At 40.5% G+C, this 18,824-nt stretch overlaps 1 protein-coding gene across 6 annotated transcripts in view; it reads left to right on the forward strand.

Annotated features, from left to right (window-relative positions):
- Positions 1-407: 407 nt before the first annotated feature.
- Positions 408-18,824, forward strand: part of PHF20 (PHD finger protein 20) — a 1,394,195-nt gene continuing 1,375,778 nt past the window's right edge. For 3 of the 6 annotated variants that reach the window (XM_069243883.1, XM_069243880.1, XM_069243881.1), the window contains exon 1: positions 512-705. The gene's annotated coding sequence lies outside the window, so the exon portion shown is untranslated. Of the gene's footprint in view, positions 706-18,824 lie in introns of all 6 variants that reach the window. The other 3 variants (XM_069243878.1, XM_069243882.1, XM_069243885.1) reach the window with 2 other exon arrangements.

The following is an 18,824-nucleotide window of genomic DNA, read 5'->3' on the forward strand; positions in this document are numbered from 1 at the left end:
TTCACTTATATTTGCTCGGCAAGATAACATACTAAATACCCTTGAAATTACGCCACATTATTTTTCATCACACGTAAGGTGAGAATATACCCCGAACTTCTCTAAATTATCGGTTATTTAACTAAGAAATCCCTCGAATCCCTATACCTCTTCCAAAGACATCTTCGGACAACTAAATGAGTGAGCAGCGTCCGAAACCTATAAACACACACACCCAATCATATGGGCAAAAACATATTCTATTACAGCTGGAAATCCTGTACTGACGCGTGATTGGCCAGAGGTAATGTTGCCACAGGATTGGCTGAGACGTTTTTCTCTTTTTGATTGGCTGTTGTGCTGCATGGTGATCACGATTGGCTCGGTGGATTGCTATCATTTTGTTTATTAGTTGTTGAACCCAAGATACTATTCTGCAACGTTTCGTTGGCTAAGGTAACGGTTATCATTGATTCATTGGCTATTGTACCTCGGAGACGCACGTGCCCTTGGCACAGCAGTTAGCTGCTGCACTTCCCCGCCTTCCGTCAATGGGCCGGCCCCAGCGAAAGGGGTACTGAGATGCTGACTCTAAAGTGGTTGACTGTTCCTTTGGGAAATACCAGCGCAAACGGGGCCAAGTGATCCTAAGTCCGTGGCAGCCAGGGCCCACGCTTGGGGGTAGCTAGAAGACAGCATTGGCTTGTGTGTATGAGGTTATCGCTGGTAAGTAGGTTCGTCATTAGGACAGGCTCACGCGACTGGATTAAGTATCAGCCACGCACTCGCTTCTTTATGGGGTTCGCTGCCGAGGAGCAACCTGGCCTTCACCTTTATCACGAGTTGTTCCTATTCCCACGTTCGCCTCTTCTTACCCGAAGCTGGTTGTCCAGCTAGTCTTGTGCCGCCGCTATCGCTCCAGTGAGCAGGCCGGCATCCCTGTGTGTAAGGTGTTTCCTCTGTCCTACTTTGCCCAACCACCCGCTCCGTGGCCTGCGCCACCCCGCGGCGAGTGCGCCACTTATCCAAGAAATACGCATTTGTATCTTTGCAAGTACTGCCACTGTTTAAATCGTTTGTTTTTAAAGAATTTCAGTTGATAGTATTTTTCTCTCTCTTAATGTCTTTGTATAACGCCAACTTCAGATCTTGTATTGTGTGTATATATTAGTCGGAGCTCAAATGCACGTGATAAATTCTCGCTTTACGGGGATTTGGTCCGTAACATGAAACGTGCATTTTGGCTAGTTACAGCTGTTGGCTAGCATGGTTCTACTCCAAGGCGATGTGTTAAAGTAAAGGGGTTTAACGCGTTTACATCTTTTGCTAACCCGACCCAAATGATTCCTCAATTACACAATATTCCTGTGCTATTGAGCACGGTAATACCCCCCATTCAGTTGGTTGCACGGGACACTTATCCTGCGCTCAAAGAGAGTGGATTATTGCAGCTTGTTTTCTCCACGGTTCACGAGGAACATGAATATTGTATTAACCGAACAGTGGTATATATTTCCCGATTAATTCTCCTTTCACCTAGGATTGTAATAGCTGGTTTCCGTGAAATGGATCTCATCTCCCTGTAAAAATTAAATACCTGGTTCCGCTTAATGCCAAATGTTTACAGACAATTTGGATAAGCATTTCGGTGCTATAGGTCGAGCTGTAAACATTTGAAAAACGATCTGGTTGCCAATGGGGCTACGCAGTGAGGTGACAAATTATAGCACCGTTTTTATCATTGTGGAATTATGGTAATATTCTCTCTAATTACGTTTAGGCTCATTATATGAGGGTTTGGATTTTAGTAAGGCTCCGAGTGTTCCTCCTATTCAAATCTACATAAGAATCCTGGAAGCAAGTCTGCACCCAAACACAAACTAACATATTAAAGAGTATTTGCCACCTTCTCTCCAGTCTTCCTGCTCTAGGAGAGGTCGGAAATGTACTCCTGTCAGACACAGGAATGAAATCTTTTCCAGGTTGGGGTAAGAGGCCGGTGCATAGAAGGTGATTTTCCATCTTGTGTATATTTACTAATTAAAAATGGAATTTATACACGTCTGCTAGGAGTACGTTTTCCCAGGCCTACTTCTGTAAACTCGTGTGAATTCCTGGTAGACGTACATCTGCACCAATGCAAACATATGTAGCTGCAATTGCACTTTTGTGACTCTTTAAGGATTCAAATGCTAATATACTCATTTTCATGTTGCTGCTATTGTAGCCCATACAGGGTTTACACTCATTCTCGATTATTGGTCTTTGTTTTAGTCATTTGCAGAAATTACAACTACAGCAGTCAATGCTGGTATGTACAGTAGTAGGCCAGCTGGGTAGTGTAAGTAGCAACAGGTACACTGGGGACCGCCCAGGAGCAGCTGTTTGGAATGTCAAATAGATGTCTAAGATTGAAGGAGTAATGTGTCTGTTTCTTTTTCTGACTTGCATGTTTATGGTTGTCAACACCACCTCTTAAACTTTGCAACCTCTACTGTGAATCGGTTGTATCTAGTTCCAGGATTAGGATAATGCTTTTGAATAGATTTTATTGGTTCTCTTTTTAATGAACTCTTATAGTACCTGGCTGTGAATTGAATGGTAGCCGTCCTATGTCCTATCCCCAGCCCGCCCACCGGTCCTTGTCCTGCCTTCTCAACTGCATTATCTCTCCCAAGCTGCTTCCTTTAGCCCACACCCTTTCCACCAGCGCAATTTCTTTTAGAACTCACCCAGAAGAGGAGGGGGGGGGGGTATCTGGACAAACCTTGTACCCAATTCTTAACTTCTCCCAGACTACCCCACTCGTACCATCCATATGAAGCTTGTTTTTACCAAAGTTGTGAGCTGACTTTTGTAGGAAGACCAGACAGACAGGGTGGAAGGTATCTGTTCTGACTCCTTTGGGATGACCTAGAATCTTAAAGCTGGGAGTCTGTTACACTCAATTCCACCCAACTCTCTACCCTCTCTCAACCTATCCCCTCTTTCCTGTGTTCCTTCCATAAAACCATGATAACAGGTCCTGCCTAAAAATGGTTAAAGCATTGCAGTCACTGAATCAAGGTCGGTTTGTCGGGAGATCAGACTGACACTCCCTGGCCTTTGCATGCAGAGGAAAAACAGGATGCAAACCTGGGCGGTGGGGGGGGCTGTGACTGGCAGGATGGCTGGAAAATACTGCCTACCACCCCTATAAGTTTCCATCCCGGATGCCAAGTTACTCCTTGTGTTAAAGCTGCACGTTTCTATTGTCCCCATGGAAAGTGCTCCCACATTTCTTTTCAGCCAAGGTGCCAAAACTCTCCTATCTCTCGCTGTCTCCCTTCCTCATATCCCTGAACAGAGAGCCACCCTCCACTGATCCTCCTAATAGTCCTGTATTTCCAGGCCTCTTAGACCTCCCAATTACACTATACTCCTAACTTCTTAAGGCTGGCTGTTAATTTTACAGTATAAAGTGGAGGGTTGGTTTGGGTAAAATCAAATGGCCAGAATAACGCTCTAAGCCTACTATGACAGTGGCTCTTAACCTGTGGTCTGGGGACACTTAAGGGTCCTCTGCCCCTTCTCAGGGGGGTCAGTGACTGCTTAGAAAATAAATTAGCATTAATCAATTAATAACGTGTATTTCTGTATACAAGCAAAATGTAAAACTGAAAATTTAAAAACATGTAAATGTGCAACAATTTGAGACTAAATAGCAAGTTGGGGTCCTCAGATTGATTTGTGGGAGCAGTGCAAGTACATTAAACGGAACCCACGATGGGCAGTGGGTGGCCTCAAATGAATTTAGAAATGCTCCAACTTTTCCATTAAAAGTAAAACTTAGATTTTTTTTCTTAACATTTGTTTGTGAATTACATACACTTGATCATTTGTGTATTTGTTTGAAGGCTTGTTCCTGTAATTATGTGTTTTTTTTTTCAGTTTAAATGCTTGAAATGTCTTAGGCTGGGAGTCCCAGGATTCCAATAATAGAGAGGAGGTCTCTATCGGGGTCCCCAGATTCCAGTAAAGATTAAGTGGGGGTCCACAGAAGGTGAAAGGCTAAGAACCAATGTCCTGCGCAATCCGTGTGGGTAAACATTTCCTTAGTTTTGCTTTAGTACAATAATATATTGCTCTTTTTAGAGCTCTTGTTATCTGCCTTTGGCTAGCTCACTTCTACTGTTTGAATGGTACTGCAATCCTTTTGGCATCAGGGTGCCTTTTCCAAATAGTTCTGGGGTTTTTCAGTAGCTGGTTGTAAGTGAAGATTGATTTGTCCAATATATTATGCCCAATATGTTACTAAAATGGTTCTTAATGGTTGATAGGATAACTCCATTTAGTCTGATAGGTTTGGGAACTTGCTAGTATATCATGTATATGGATTTGTAGGCTATAGAACTTGGCCATTTATTTTGTTCCACTGGAGTTAACTATTGTTCATTGCCTGGCCTAAACAAGCTGTTGACATGGTTGTCATCAATAAAATGTGCTTTAGCTTTTAAGCTATGTTGTGCATTTGATGTGTTGTATCTTTATGCTAAGTTGCTATGAACAGTTCAGAGATGTATGTCGGTATTGGAAGGGCTGTTTTCTGTTGATGTGGCAGTGATTGCTAATTGCATGGCTTTGATTCCATGTTGTGCACAGTTAGTTATAATTCGGTTGGTCTGACTTGTTCTGTTTAGGTTGAGCGAGTATTAAGTATGTTTGAACAGGATTAACTAATATGCAATGTTGCTTGAAAAGTGCTGTTGGGAGTTTGTTTATGATGTGTCCGAAATGGATTAGATGTGAGATATGGTTGGTGTAGTATGTAGTGTTAGGTGACTGTATGGTATCTTATGATATTGAGCTTATCTGATCTATAGTCTGTGCAAGTGAAACAATTAACATATTGTGTTGAATGTTAAAAGCAAACAGAACAATACATGCTTCACAAATCTAGATCCTTACATCAGAATGCTGCTGTTCATTGGTGAAATGCTCTTGGGTGAGCCATGAAGAAAGGGCGAATAACAAGAGGCTTTAACACTAGTACTGGTGTACCTTGACATTTATTAGCTGAAGTTTTACTAGACATTGTGTTGCAAGTTTGAAAGTGTCATTCAGTTCTGCAGTTGAAGACTGCGACTGATATGGTCCTTTCTGTCTCACCTACGTGAAGAGGTAAGGCAGCTGAGAGACTTCCAGAGGTAGAAGAGCTTAAGTGAGTGGAAAGGCCCTGCATATATCTTAAAGAAAAAGGGACATAAACTCCTGCATCATCTGGTGGAGCCTGGTCTGACCCTGTTATATTTCTGTGTCCCAGCCCTGTGAGAGTGAAGATATCCCTCGGGTGACCCAAGCTTCATCAATGATCTTAGGCAAATAGAAAGCAGAACAATTATTCTGGGTACACAAAATTTTGGATTCAGACTTGAGAAATCAAAAAAAGAGTCACACTTAGACTTCGGGCTACCAGAACTAGCATAATCGCACTGCCTTTAGACAGTAACTATAAAGAACAGATTGCACTGATCTGAAAATCCAGAGCCAAGATAGAAGGGCCATTCAGCTATGGACATTTGAAAGTCTGTGCAACATATAGATTGTTTGGGCATCATACACTATGGTTATCCTTCAGATGGCACAGAGCTCTGTGGTATCTGAGGCACACAGCTGACAACAGCACCATTAGTAAGAGGTTGCTATGTGAATTGCAATGTATGTATTTGAAGGCTCAGTGGTTGAGACTGTGGAGAAGCTGTGAGACTTGAACCCTGTTTCACTTAACGAACAGCTGCTTAGATAGAAATTGAAGTGTGAAGACTAAGTTTTATATTGGCAAGAGGATGGGACCAAGACTTCAAGACTGCTACAGGGATGTGGAATTCCCAACGCCCGGGACATATTGTTTGGGGTCAAGGGCAACAAGTTTTCATGTTTATTTTGTCCTTAGGGCAAGTAGGTCCAAGCCCCTGCATCACAAACCCTTTGGCTGCCAGTATGCAGAGAAGGGAACTATCTGCATTTGAGGTAATATGTCCGTATGTTAATGCTGTTTGAACTTGGATTTATGTTCATTAATGTTAAGCCCTCATTAATAGGGTGAGCAACGTAAATAAACATTTTATGGTCACACTCCCCTACTGACTGTGGTTTAAAAAAAAAAAAGTGTACATATGTTAAAGTTTAACATTGTGAGGCCAAGTAGAATGCTCTCTGATTAGATGCAAATGTTTGCAGAAGCTTGTAAGAAAAAGTGATGAGTGTTTGCTTTGAAAATAAAATGTTCAGAAAAAAAATGCAAGTAGGACAAAAAAAAAGTTTCTCTGCTATGAAATTTTAGGTGCTATTTCTTTGAAGAGTCCTTTAGTAAAATGTGTTGATGCATGCTGGTATTTCCCAAAAATATTCCTAATGGAAAATCATTTTTAACAAGATTATGGGAAGCATGGAAATAAACAAGCACTGGCAAAGCCAACCAATCCATCATTTTTTGTGAGTCTTTTGGTTTCGTCAATGTGTGTCCTGTTTTGACACAGCTTTTGTAACCCTTTATTGTTATGAGAGCTGCTAGGCCCTCATCATTGTAGCAAACATTGGCAAAAGCAAAAACAAGTTTTTTTTTTTTTGGTCTCAAAAAGCACACATTGCCACTAGTGGCGTACCAAGGGCCCCACAGCCTCCCTCCAGGGGGCCCACTCAGCACAGCACCTAAGCTGAGGGAGTTTGGAGGGGGGTCCCTCAAGGTTCTTTGCAGGGGGGAGGGGTGGGCACCTCCAGTTTTGTTAAGCCACTGATTGCCACAGTCGTTCCTGGCACTGAATAAAACTAATTTGTGTGAGACTCCCAGTAAAGCCAGCCTCAAGATAGATCGCGAAATAGAAGTTTAATAAAAACAAAATGTCATTGTTAATGCCAGACCTAATTAGGGACCCAGTTCTTAAAGAAAGTTACAAAAGTGCACCCATGGTATATGTATTTGAAATATTTGTGAACTGTATTTTAGCACGAGCAAATATGCATGTGTAGGTTTGCTCATGTGAAAATCTATTGAGCGTTTACAAGTTCACTTTCCCTCCAGTCACTTTTTTCCAAACCCTGGAAGAACTTCTACTTCTGCCACTGTCAGGAGTAAATTTCCAGCCTTTCTTTTTATGGAAAAGATTGGAGAAGAGGTGCCGAAAATCCTTAAAACATGCAAATTAGTAGGTTTGCCGACTCAATGGCATTCCAGCCCTGAATCTAATGCCTACTGCTTCCTCCAGTCCCAGTATGTAGATCTGCGGAACGTGGCAAAATAAGGAAATTGCTATAGTAGGCCTTGAAATATGCAAGTGTTCAAGCCCTGCTATAGTAGAAACCCTGACATAACCGGAGAGGCTAGTATCCCAGCTCTTACATAATTAGATTGCTCCCATAATTTGTCGCCACACTACATGGCACCAAAGGGACAAGTAGTTTTTTTTTTTTTTTAACAGGCCAGTAGATTTAAGAAGCAACCTGTCCCATGGACAAGTAGATATTTTATTAAATTCCACACCCTTGCTGCTAACAAGCCTCAACAACATATGGCATAAATGTGCTGCACTACAAGTGACACGTTTACCTTTTTTTATTTTTATTTATTTTTTAAATTAATTTTTTATTTTTATAAAGGACCTCCAAGGAGATCGCCATGTACTTTAAAGTTGTATGTGAAAAGGCAGCGGTGTCTGAGCTATGTGGTACCAGACAGTGTCAAAGTGACTTTTATCTGAGACTAAGGCGCTTATAATTTTGGAACCAGTGGTAACGGTCCTTTGACTGAGGTGTTTCTAACTTTTTAAAATAGCAGAGCCCACCGTAACTTTAAGTTGGTCTGTGCAAGTCTCACCTGTACTTTAGAGCTGCATGCGTGCGCCTCCCTTTTTTTTTTTTTCCCCAAGCTCTTAAAGTTCGGTCATCCGCGTTAACATCTGCTGACGTGTTGCAGTGTCAGAACTTATCGTAACTCCTGCAAGCTGATCGTTGCTGGGAGATGCATCACAAGTGGCAGGTCATGTTGTCAGGACCTTGGCTTTGGTGGAATGTTACGCAGGGTGCATGACCTGATGTGGCAGACTTTTTTTTTATTTTTTTTTTATCATTAATATTTGTGGTCTTTGCTGCTCAGTTGGAGGGCAGGCTGTTTGTAGCTCATTAATTTGGCTTTGTGTCAGGAGAACTTAGACTCGTAGCTAATACCGCTACCTGTCAGAAAGGGGCAGGTGAAACTCTAACAAAGGGAACTTAGATTTCTTTTGCCTCTTTCCCACAAAAACATAGTTATACCATCCATAAACTAATGGTATGATTGAGTGCTTTAACAAAGTTGTTAAAGAAAATATTCAACACTTTCGATAACTGACGTTAAAACCAAAGTGTATGTGTATGGGATGACACCCCATTCTTCATCCAGTGTTGCTCCTTTCTTTTTGTTCAAGAAGAGATCTCAGAATAATCATGGGTCAACAAAATGAAAGCTTTAGGAATAAGAGGTGTATCTAAAACTAATGAAGGTTGATGAGACAGATAAATTAAGGTGGTGAAGAAAAGGAAGTAGAATTGTGATGAGGTGGTGGTGAAGAGAACAAAAGTGTGTGACAGAGAGTGGCTGTAAATGTAAAGAATCTGAGAAAGTCTGAAAAATTTAGTCAGCCCATAAAAGTCATAAAACTATTCAAGAATTCTGTTAAAGCCAGTGACCTTCACATTTGGAATTTTGGATGAGTTGCTGTGTGTGGAAAAATGCAAGGATGGTGACAAGGTCACTGTTACTTTGGAGGCAGAACTGCAACAGGAGAAGAAGAGTATGAGAACAATATAGAAACCTATATGCCTGGCTGTGTAACTACGGCTGTGTCTTTGTGAGGATTTCTTATGTTAATATAGCTGTATTTGTGTGACTATTGTGAACTCTCCAGCAGTGCAAAAGTTTATAGGTTGATGTACCTTTTTGTATTTGGGAGTTCATTTTGTATTCTTTAATGATATGTATATGTTTTCTTTAAAATTAAAGTGCTGTATTTGGAGGGAGGCATATGGTATAATAGGCACACAGCTGACAACTGCATCGTCAATAGGATCTGCAACATTAAGAGGTTGCTATGTGCATTGGAATGCATGTATTTGTAGACTCAGTGGTTGACACTGTGTATAAGCTATCCCCACGTGGATGAGGCTTGTATCCTACTGCATTTAATAAACAGCTGATTAACCGAAATTGAAGTGTGAAAACCAACTTTTACATGCCCCCAGGCTTTGGTCTCAACCTGCCACAGCATCCTCATTTTATTTAGGACTTGGGTGTTCTATCTTTTATTCACCATTGCTTTCCTTTTGGCAAAGAAGATTTCACAGTGCCATTGGCATTCTACATAACCCTTGACATTAACCTAATGAATTCCAAATATAGTGGTTTTGGAAATGCATGTCTTCCTTGGCAGTTCTTAAATTCAGAATTTATTGCATGACATCTTATGTGACTATCATGTGTATTATGCCCAGTCTGCTTGTGTTAGATACTTCGTACTGCTTTTGGAAGTTTAGAGGTGACCTCCCTAGTAGTTTCCAGGTCAAACCAGAGTCTGATGGTTTGTGTGATAGTGTACTTTTAAATCTATTTGATTATATGTTATGCAATATGCTGTGAATGTATGAGTGGTCAGGCTGAAGGGGTTTACCAAACAATCTACCTAGATAACATACATGGCCGACGATTTGGCAGATCTGTGTTACGAGGATGATAATTCTGAGTCTCTATGTCCAAAATATGCAGCAAACAGACACGTTTTCTGTCTCTAGATTAAAGACATGCTCATCCCCAAAATGTCCCATCTTTTGTAGGAAAAATAAAAAAAAGTCAATGGAAATCACACAATCCTCACACCATGTGAGCAAGATTACATATTTTACAATACAAGATTATACATTACCTTTTGCCACCACCCAAAAACGTCCCCTAAATTATTATTAATTAGTCTTATTCTTAATGTAATTGGATGTAGGAGTACACATCTAGTTACAAAAGTAATGGAAGTCTGCTAAATGAATTGATTTACAGTGTTATTGGCAGGAAGAGCTTTGAATGTTGTTAAGCTTCCTCCACCCAACTCCCACAATCTTTATTTATAAAACAGTTTGCATCATCTTCAGTTTCTTGTATCTCTGATTCTTCCCAAACCTTCATCTCATTAGAAACACAAGCCTTTTAGTTCTCCGACTCGATTTTGGTCATCACACCTCTTTTCTTTGTAGACGCTGCTGATGCCTTCTTCGTTCACCTACATTATAGCATTTCCCCCCCAACGTGGAAGCAGATTACCTCAATGAATTTTAACAAAAGGATGAGACAAATTATGTTCAAAGAGACAAATATTAATGGGGTTAGTATCTAACTTAGAACACCACCACCAGTAGTATCAAACCACTTGCCAAGCTTTACAAACCTTCTCCAATCTCACTGAACCATATATCAACCGATTTCCCATAACCCATTCTCCTCAAAAGCCTTTGCTGCCAGCCAAACACTAGTGATGTAATTTCTGTAATTATTTATAAGCCCAATATTATCGGATCTGAAGGTGCAACATTGTTGAACTTTCAACATGTCGCAGATTCCGCCTTCTTTCTCAATATCTAATATCAAACGATTCTGCATAATCTCACACACACACACACACCCACCACACACACAGCTGAAAGCTCTTTGTTAATACAAGTTAGTGCCCCTGTAGTGTTAGAAGCCTAGCAAGCAACTAGAGTTTATAGCTTTCTAATTTTCACATAATTCAAAGCTACATATAACTCATCCATCAATAACTGCACAAAACCACACTTATCTTTTCCAGGTCCATATCATTCTTTTCACTCCTCTCGTTCACATGATATACCTGGGGAAATACTAAAGCAAGATAAGAGCTTTCCACCCAATATTTGTTTGGGGTGTTGAAATAAGCAGTCTTACCACAAACATAATAAATTCCTTTAATCAGATCATCATCAACTTTATAACTTTTATTACAATTGTACTTACAAATTCAACTGACTCGGAGGGCTGAGATTTTTCACGCACCATACACATTGATCCTTTCTTTTCTTGCTCCGCCCTCACGCTAGGATGCATTCTTGACTATCTGAGTTCCCTCTCAGCTGCCTCCTTCCAATTCAGTCTCTCGTTTCTTCCCAATTTCTGCTGATTCTCACCTTTCTGTCTTTATATTATTTTATAAATTTATGCTGAACTTCAGCTCGGTGTACACACAAACCCATTGTTAGGCCCCATGTCTGTTTCCAGGTTAGAGTGCATTATAGACCTCAAGTGGTTAGAAGTAGATTTCAAATCTTATGTTTGAGGAAGAACGTCCAAAGAAATATTGTAGTCCATAAAATATGCTGTGAGGAGTACTTGATCCAATTAAACATTGACTTACATGTAACAGGATTGGGAGTATGACGGGGCCTTTAAAATATGGCACACTCGACAAACAGTTTGAAAGAATGTGGAAATATAAAAAAAATTCACTCCAGACTCTCACAAATTTCTTTTTATAGCCTAAAACCTATTTCTATGTGTTTATGTCTACTAAAGTATTATATGTAGTGGTTCATTCTTATTATTTGTAGATGAAGCATATCCAACTGTGGCGATCAGCCGCAACGGTGAACTGACTAGTTAATATTATTCTGCTCATCTGTTGCCATACCACTTCTGTAAAACGCCTCACAAAAAAAAAAAAAAACTTCGGGAAAAGGGAAACAACCAATTTTTTTAATAGATGCAAAATATAAACTTATGAAAACTTTGAATTTCTATTTTTTCCAGGGAAGTTCAGTTTGATTCTGTCTATGTCTGGATACTTAAGTTACAAAACAGATCCAACTGTGAAACATGTCATGCACAAAAAAAATCAGTATTGATATTCAAATTGCTGTTATCAAAGTTAATAGTGTCTGTTCAAAAAATAAATTGACCACAGCCTGTTAGATCATAGACTTTCACATCATCATGGTGATCTTTTGTTGTACGGTTCCTAGGATTTTAGTAGGACTGTGTATTTGGTCAATACAAATTCACAATTTAGAGACTGAGGTCCTCATTAAGAGTCTGGCAGTCCTGGCACTGCCAGTCTTGCAGTGGAGGTCGGGCCGCCCCCCACAGCAGTAGTCTGGCCTCCACATTACGACCGTGGCGGAGCCACCACGGTCTGACCGCCGGCACCAATAGGTTTCTGACAGTGAACCACCTGCAAGTGCTGGTGGTCTTAATCTGCCAGGGCAGTGCTGCCCTAGGGATTACGAGTTCCCTCTCTGCTGACTTTTGCATGGTGCTCCCACTGCCATGCAAAAGCTGGTGGAGATGGGGTGCTGGGGGCCCTGCGTGGGCAGTGCAGGGGACCCCATATACAGCCCCGTTGTGCTTTTCACTGCCCGGATTACGGGCAGTAAAGTGCGACGGGCGCTGTCTCACTGTACGCACCACAACATTGCAGCCGGCTTGATTACGTGTCAGCGTCATTGTTGTGGTTAGTGTTCTGCTGGGCCAGCAGCCGGCAACACTGTTTCCGCCCTCTGGCCCAGCGGAAAACTCATAATAGGGCCAGAGGGCGGAAAACCGGAGTGGCGGTTTTCAGTCCTAAAGAGTTTGGCAGATGGCCTCTGCCGCCCGCCAAACTCAAAAAGAAGCCCTGCGTCGCCTTAGCCAAATAAATCAACATTTACTGATGGTATATCTCACAGCACCACATTGTGTGATAGATTTTGTCAGTAATGTTCCTCCTAATTTTTTCCACTGTGTGTGGCAGTTTAATGTCTCTATGACAGCAGCCAAGGGTTCATGCGGCAAGAGACTGACCATTCATGCGAATGCAGGGTTTAACTAACAACAGTCAATGGCATTTGCTGTGGCATTGTCTGGCTAATTAAAGGACACAGACAGAATATTTGTGTTACAATGATTACATTATTTATTATTATTTTTTATTTTTATTTAAAGTTGTGTTAGGTATTACATCTATGCCTTTGCATACTCTTAAAACACAATCAAATGGCTAGTATTTTTCCTCTTGAAAAGGTGACATTCACCTGTCAATAGAAAACAGGAAAACACTAGTTACAAGGAAAGGAGACCGTGAACTCATAGTTGGTCATCTTTCCAGGTGAAAAATATAGGACTTTTGTCTGCAAAGACCCAGGCAAAACTGCCATAGGACTGCATATAAAATTATTTCAAATCATGTGGAATATTAGCTTTTGGTCTGTGTTTTCTTTTAATTATAAGTCAGGATTATTAACTTAGCCCTAGAACAATAAGAAGAAATATAAGGCGACAGCATAGTTAAATGTTTTCTAGAGCTGCTTTAATGTTCCCTGAGTAATACTTAAACTAAACCGAGGTAGAAATGTGATTTTAAAAGATGTGATAAATTTGCCACCTATCCAAAAGAGGAATCGTAGTAATTTGTATGCAAAGGCCCGTAACATCTTTGTAAGCCTTTGTAACATGAAGATTATTCCTGTATTTACTTTAGCAGTTTCAAATCGCTAACGCAACCTTAGAACAATACACAATAAGAAATATTAATAGAAAGCATGTTTAAATACGCTCTAGTCCTGTGTTAATGAACTCTTGGCTAACAAAGACAAATGTACGGGTAAAAAAAAATATAGCAGCACATTTGTTACAAAATTATGATTCAGAGTTGGTAAAAGATGCAAGCCAATCACTATCTGATGGCAAGATCAGAGGTGATCAGCAGAGAGTGATTGTATGTAAAACAGTCTTTCCCTGGAATGCCGCCCACCAACCTGAATTGTAACAGAACAAGTGGCATATATAGGAGCAGCCACCTATGAACTCTGTTACACTTCTGAAACTTGGAGGCCTGGGATAAAACTTCCTGTTGCAATATCCTGGTGCTCTTTTCGGTGATTTGCTCCTCTGCACGGACTGCCAATGCATGCCTTGCTGTGAAGTGACCGTTTTTTCACACTAGTTGTTTTTTAAATCCAGCGCTGATGAATACTTTGTCTTGCCTGATGCAGGCAGTGACGTACATGCTTAGAAGTAGGCCCTTGAGTGCTGAGGAAAGGCCTTATAAGGAACACTGGTTGTCAGTAACCTTGAACATGACCACTCTAATTCCCAAGGAATTTGTGGAAAGAGATCTAACCCTTTTGTTAGTCGTTTGCACACCAAAGGTGTCTCAAAGAAAAGATATGCATACATTTTCAAGTACTTATTGAAAAGATGTTATCCTTGTAAATAAAAAATGAGTTGTGATTATAAAGCAGATGAGATGCAGCATTGTAAGGAGCATCATTAGGATGTTGAATTGTTTTTGGGGGGCGTTTTCACCAATGTTAGTAGTTCCTCATGTTACTCCTGTCTTTCGCTAGTACTTCTACACTAGAGCGCATAGCAAGAGTACCCTTCTGCCAGATGTGTTGGAATGATCTAACCCCCATACCTTGGCATTGTGTGTCAGGAAACTGGCCTTAACACACCCTTCTAAATGTGCCACCTACACGATTCTTGCACAGCTATCTGCCTTCTCAAGATGATGGTTTGGGCCAGCAGGGCTGCATCTCACAGCAGTTCCATGATAACTTCAGCAGAAAGGGCCTCTCGCTAAGTTCAGCATGTATGCTGGTTAAATAATAAAACACTATCCTTATCCCACTGTGCCAGAGGTACAGAACATAGGGGGTTATTACAACTTTGGAGGAGGTGTTAATCCGTCCCAAAAGTGACGGATATACCACCAGCCGTATTACGAGTCCATTATATCCTATAGAACTCGTAATACGGCTGGTGGTATATCCGTCACTTTACCGTCACTTTTGGGACGGATTAACACCTCCTCCAAAGTTGTAATAACCCCCATAGTCTTTAGTTAGTCTGGAGAGAAAGAGTCCTCTCCTGTGAACACAAAAAATATTACAAGGGCATCATGTTCTAAACATGTGGCCCTGGAACTAATTATGCAGAATACAGGGCAACAGTACCTACCAGGAAGAAATGCGTATGTGGCACACTCTAGTATTAGCGTAAAATGTGCAATCCACCATTTAGAAAAAGATGCAGAGTTAAAAAAGGAAAGCTAAAATGGAGGCTAAATGCAAGTCCTACAAAACATTTGCCTCTGTGCTTGTAAATAAGTCAGTTCAGGAGTTTAAGTATTTTCTGCTATGCACTCTCTTGCTGATCTGTGCACTATTGGCTGTTCGCCAATACAGATCAGAGACACCTTCTTTTTGTGACTCCTCACAGATTGTCTGCTCTCTGTACTTTCTTTTACATTCGTTTCCTACCTTTAACAGATTCGGGCCACTTGTCTCATTGATGTGGGTTATCGGGCACAGGCTACTTTCGACAACCGCTGTGTCTTCACTTTTTGTCAGATTCTTTGTTTTGCCATAGAGCGTCTGATTTGCGCCTTTCGCAGCAATCTGCTTTCCTCTAGAGGTTTTTGTAATGTACATATTCAGTCACTCTTCGATTTTTTTTTTTTTTTTTTTTTTAAATGTTTTTTTGAGTTTCTTGATTTTTCTGCTCGCTGACTTTTTTTGATCTTGGTTTTTTTTTTTGTGATTCCTCATTTTGATCTTAAGATTTTCAACAAGAATTCTTCCCACAATTCAGTACAACAAATTTGGGTTTGACTGAGTCAGTGGTTGTTGCCAATACTACTTCATCCACAGTCTTCACCGTCTTCGTATGCGATACGTGGATCCACTCTGACAAACCTCCACACTTAGCAGCAGTTTGTCACAAGAATCTGTCGATAAGGGCTTTTTCATCTGAGATCCAAACAGGACTTCAAATGTGCTTCTTAACCATCACCATATAGCCAAGCTAAAGGGTGTGCCACAATCTTCCCTTTGGCGAGGTGTTGCTAGATTCACCTGGTGAGATGGTGAATCCACATCATCAGCCGGACTTTTGCAGTATCCTTGTACAAGGTCAATAGTAATAAACACAATTGCATTTGTCGGGAACACTGGAATCCTCATGGTCCTCTGCATTAGGACCTCATATTGAGAGAGTCAGTTTTTCTTCTTTGTGGTGATTAGCATATTCCTAAGCACAAAAAGAAGTGTGCCTGGCCATTCCTACAATATAGAGGTATATACTTTCATCAGTTTGGATTTGAGGGTGGTTTACTTATTTCAGCAACTCCTAATTGTTCTGGTCTGTAACTAAAGTTAAAGTTTGCTCAATTTGTAGGTTGTGTGCAACAGTTTCATTAGCCCATTCTTAAAGAGTACTTTTTATCAGATTTTTATTTATTTTTTGTACATTTTTTTTTTAATAATTTGGCAAACCAAATCTAGGAATTAATTTTGTCAACAGTAATTTTGCCGCTGTCAGCTGCCCTACTTGAGTTGGCTTTCACTTATCTGGAAAACAAACATACCACTACAAGAATGTAACTAAGACTATTATGCACTGGCCTCTCCAAAAAGTTGACTTGTTCCCTGGTAAAAGGACCTTCAGACTTGCCTATGTGACTCAGCCACCAAAGGTCCTGTTTCCTAGGTCACACTTCCGGGAGGTGAAACAACTCAGTCACAGGTGTTCAGCAGCTGATTTAAATTTGGAATTACACCAATATTTACGAAATAACCTAATCATGGAGTTGTGTCCAATATGAGTGGGACCATCAATTTGTTTACTTACAGGAAACAACATTGAGTCAGGGAGAACATACTGCTTATTTACTGTCACCTAAATGTCTTTTTTTATCACCCCTACCATTTCCCATTTTCTTTCCCCCATATGTTTTGGCGCCTCATCTTTGAGTTCTTTTAGCTCACTCAGCCTGAATTTTCAGTTTTACGTTGCTTTTGTTCATTTGAATTAATTGTATTAGAGTACAGTATTTCACAAATTCAACAGATTAGTGATTCCAGAGTAATCATACTGGATTCTGATCTGAGCTTGGCATTTCACCAGAGATTTCTTTAAGACTCTGGAGTGATTCTAGCAAATTTAGAATGTTCGTTCGTTTTGAATACGGTTTCCAGAAGATGTCATGAAACACCTTTGTGACAACAATTGCTTAAAACCGGGGGTCTATGCCAAAATCATATTGGCTGGCGGTGTAAATTGTAACACTCGGTCCTTCAGCTAAGCAACATCTTTATACAAATATCATATTCATATCAACTTGCCACTTTTCTGGTTCTTCCCTAAGCTTTGGGAAACTTGTTGTAAATGTAAGGAAATCAAACATGTACCAAGGAACATGCACATAATGAAGTCCATGCACTTCTTGCGAAGGACACTGTCATGATCCCCCCCCCCCCCCCCCTTTTTTTTCTCCAGATTCACTCCCATTTGTTTCTTTCTCAGCATCTCTGTCCTGTGCTTTGCCGCCCTCTTTGTTTCAGACCATGTTGTCTCTGTTTTAAATTCATCCATCCAATAGTTAGGGCACTGATACTCAAAGTACGGCCCGGGGGCTGCATGTGGCCCTCCTGACCTTTAAATGCGGCCTCTGGTCAATAGCAGCAATGGGCTGCTATTTACCTAACTCAGCACTAGCATACAAAGATGTCATATAAACAGGCAATCATTTATTTAAAGGTTAACGAAGTAAAAGAAAGGAACACCTTCATTTTAAAGACATCTTGCCGCAAAAATCACTTAAAAATTAAAAACGGGTCCTTTTATTTACAAGCAGAACCGTTTCACCATAGTACATCGGATTATATATGTTCATTCAGAAGTATTTCTTTTTTAAAGTGATAGTTTAATTTTTTTTATTTAAGAGCAATCACCCCCACAATGAGACCAGTGAACTAAGACGCAAGCCAGTTGTTATGTGCACTCTTTGGGTGGCCTGGGTTCTTATTATACATGAACACCATTTTAGTTTATCAACCAGGCCTTTTCCCCCCTCCTGTGCCAGGCCTTTTTTTTTGCCTATTTGGGGCAGTTCACGCTTAGGCCCTCATAACTTTTTGTCCACATAAGCTAACCAAGCCAAATTTGCGTCCTTGTTTTCCAACATCCTAGGGATTCTAGAGGTACCCAGACTTTGTGGCCTCCCCTGAAGGAGGCCAAGAAATTAGCCAAAATACAGTGAAAATTTCGTTTTTTTTTTTTTTTAAAAATGGGAAAAAGTGGCTGCAGAAGAAGGCTTGTGGTTTTTCCCCTGAAAATGGCATCAACAAAGGGTTTGCGGCGCTAAACTCACCAGCTTCCCAGCTTTCAGGAACAGGCAGACTTGAATCAGAAAACCCAATTTTTCAACACAAATTTGGCATTTTACTGGGACATACCCCATTTTTACAATTATTTTGTGCTTTCAGCCTCCTACCAGTCAGTGACAGAAATGGGCATGAAACCAATGCTGGATCCCAGAAACCTAAACGTTTCTGAAAAGTAGACAAAATTCTGAATTCAGCAAGGGGTCATTTGTGTAGATCCTACAAGGGTTTCCTTCAGAAAATAACTGAAAAAGAAAAATATTGAAATTGAGGTGAAATAAACATCAATTTTTCTCTACGTTTTACTCTGTAACTTTTTACTGCAATGTCAGATTATCGAAAGCAATATACCGTTACGTCTGCTGGACTCCTTTGGTTGCGGGGATATATAGGGCTTGTAGGTTCATCAAGAACCCTAGGTACCCAGAGCCAATAAATGAGCTGCACCCTGCAGAACGTTTTCATTCTATACCGGGTATACAGCAATTCATTTGCTGAAATATAAAGAGTAAAAAAAATAGCTATCAAGAAAACCTTTGTATTTCCAAAAAGGGCACAGGATAAGGTGTTGAGGAGCAGTGGTTATTTGCACATCTCTGAATTCCGGGGTGACCATACTAGCATGTGAATTA

The sequence above is a fragment of the Pleurodeles waltl genome, chromosome 7 (genome assembly GCF_031143425.1).
Source record: "Pleurodeles waltl isolate 20211129_DDA chromosome 7, aPleWal1.hap1.20221129, whole genome shotgun sequence".
In the NCBI taxonomy this organism is placed as follows: domain Eukaryota; kingdom Metazoa; phylum Chordata; class Amphibia; order Caudata; family Salamandridae; genus Pleurodeles; species Pleurodeles waltl.